Raw genomic sequence first — 3051 nt, forward strand, 5'->3', positions numbered from 1 at the left:
TCTCTATGTTATCGGTGATCATTAAAAGCAGAAACGTAGCCACTTTATTTCAAACATCCCTGAAGAAAAAAACTGTAACAAAGGGACTAGAATTCCACATGGACATGTTTTTTTTATACACAAGCCTCTCAGGGGTCTCATTTGGCTGGTTAACAGCAGCAAAGGGTCATTATCTCTGAACATTAAGGGATGGAAAATCCTTGGAACAACAAGAAGACAACAGTGGAAGTGAGCCAACAAGTAAGACGAGAGGAAAGCATTGGGACATTTCCACTGCTGCCACTCCTCTACACCCTTCCTCACCTTGGAGTATTGTTCTTTCACTATTGCAGGTGGCTTTCCTACAGTGGGTGATACAACCCAGTCAGACTTTCCAACGGATGGAACTAAAGAATGTCCGGGCCTGGCTTGGGACAGGGAATACCAGGAAATGTGTCTATTCACTCACACAGTTTTACAGTAGTAAAACTAAATACAACAGAGCCATACCTGCAGCCCAGAAGCCTGAGTTATACTTGTCACGCACCAAAAATAGCCGATCTACAAGCTCACAAGCTTGTAGATCGGCTACTTTCATAGTGCAGAGTATTTCTTGACACAAATACTTGCCCTCAAACAACTTCACAGACAGCTGGCCCAGAGGCCACAAGAGATCATTACTTGGCCCTCAGCACACTGTTGCACCATCATTTTATGATTTCAGTCTGCAAGTGTTCTGGTACATGCCACATAAACAGCAAATGAACTTGTCAGCAGTTCAGAGCTGAATGTCTGATATGGAGTCTCAAAGTGAGCACTGGTAAAAACTCCTACCTTCCTCAAAATGATCTGCCATCAGCATCATCCTTAGCATCATCATCATTATCGTCATTATCATCTTCATTTATTGTAGCCAGTTAGCTAAGCTGTTGGCTTATACCAGAGGAGGGCAACCTTTTCGGGCACATGATCACCCAGTGCCAGACAGTGAAAATCACCATTGCTTTGCATCTTATTATAGGCTGCAAACAAAGTATGAGTCAATAACTTAACGTGAATAATAAAGGTAAATTGACTATCTGGGGAGAAATGTTTACGCATATTAAACAATAATGGCTGATAATGGTTGTTTTTGTTCAACTCAATTGCTCACCTCAAAAGCCCAATACCTGGTAGATGTTTAGATTCCATTTGTAACTATAACCAAGCATCCAATTGGTTACATTTGTACACTCTTAGAAGGAGTTACAAATGGATAGATTAACACTGATCATTTTACTGTGTACCTGTCAGGTGCCAGTGAGTACGGGGCAGTGAAGTGAAGGCCCAGAATGCATCTGTTCGGTATGCAGTACACTCAGTGTTGTACCTGTGACATATACTGTATGTAACTATTTCTATTCCGGCATTTAGTAAAAAAATAAACTGTAAATCATCACAGTTGGTTCAAAATTAAGCTGTTAAGATTTTTAATTGGGTCTATGAGAAAAGACCACATTGCCCCACCCTTAGAAAGCCACATGATTTTAGAATGCATTTTAAGGTTTTATCATACAAGTTACAGTATTAAATGGACTAGCTCCAATCTATATTTCTGAACGTTTAACCCTATGTAGTGGAACATACTCTGAGGTCATAAGCAAAACCTCTGGTGTAGATTAGCAACTAACTAGGGGCAGTAATATTCACACTTAATTCAGCTACATCAGCATCCTCATTCCTTTTTATTTCATTCTATTTTATGGTTTGTTCATTTTATTCAATGTCATTGTTTGCCATTAGCACTTCATTACATTGTTAAGAAAAGTGCTATATAAAGTTATAATTACTATTAAGGCTGGTGTTGACAAGTGCATGTGGGTGCAGTCTATTGCATAATGCCTCATAACTATGTTATTAAATGCGATGCAATGATTTACATAAGAAAACTATTTATACTTGGGATCTGCTTTCAATTTGCACACCAGCGTCTTAGGCACACACACACACACTGCCTTGTTGTAAATGAATCATGATTTCTTTGTCCTGTTTTAGTTGATCTCCCTCTGTTGAGTTATATCTTTAAGTATTCTGGTTCAATTTAGCCACTTTCAACCTGGCGTCCCTATTTTTGCCTATCATTATAGGCAAAGATTTTCAAAGAATTTGAAAAGATTCATAAATAGCGAAAGTAGCAGATCTACAAGCTCACAACGCATGGTATCATGATGAGTTGTGAGCTTGTATCTTTGAAATAAGGCTTAAGTGGTCCGAATATATTCACATTTTGCTATAGGTAGTGCTGGCAGCATTTGAATATGAATAAACAAACAGTAGAAGGTAAACCAAGTAGATATCATACTACTCACGAACTGTAAACGAACTGAGAGATCTGTCAACTCAACTTGTGTGAAAGTTTACATCCAAACGAATATTAGATTTTCATAATGTTATGAACTCTCCCTCGTGGAGGACAGTAGCGAATGTTCACCAGTACATTCATATTTAATGATTACACACACAGCCCATCACATGCTTAGAAACCATAGAAACCCCACTATCATCACAAACAACATTGCCTATTCCACAAAATCAGTTGTTTTCAAACATTTTGTGCCCAAGACACACCAAAGGGCAAATCAAAATATCAAGGCATACCTGTATTCATAACTGTGCAAAATAGCCTCTATAGTATGTGCTATCACTCTTATCACTCTGTAAATGTTTATTTTTATTTACTAATGCCCAAATGAAAGGTTTAAGCCTAAACTCTAATTCATACTTTCGCAGATTTTCTAAAATAGCAAAACAGCAGATCTACAAACGTGAACTGCTATAAATATGGATGATATAAAGTGGTTAAAATATGTATATTTTTTAAGGCATACAATTTGCCTCCCTGTGTTGGGAAATGAGTGCACACAAAGTACTGATATAGTAATATAATTCGTAACGTTTTGTTTTGTTGTATATAATGCAATAATAATGTGTGGTTATCACAAAATCTCAAGGGAAACATGGCCTTGTCTCACGGCAACATTGCGCCTCAGCACACTGTTTGGGAACCACTGATCTAGACAATTAAAGGCAATA

The sequence above is a fragment of the Gymnoscopelus braueri genome (assembly GCF_963280865.1).
Source record: "Gymnoscopelus braueri genome assembly, chromosome: 8".
Taxonomy (NCBI): Eukaryota; Metazoa; Chordata; class Actinopteri; order Myctophiformes; family Myctophidae; genus Gymnoscopelus; species Gymnoscopelus braueri.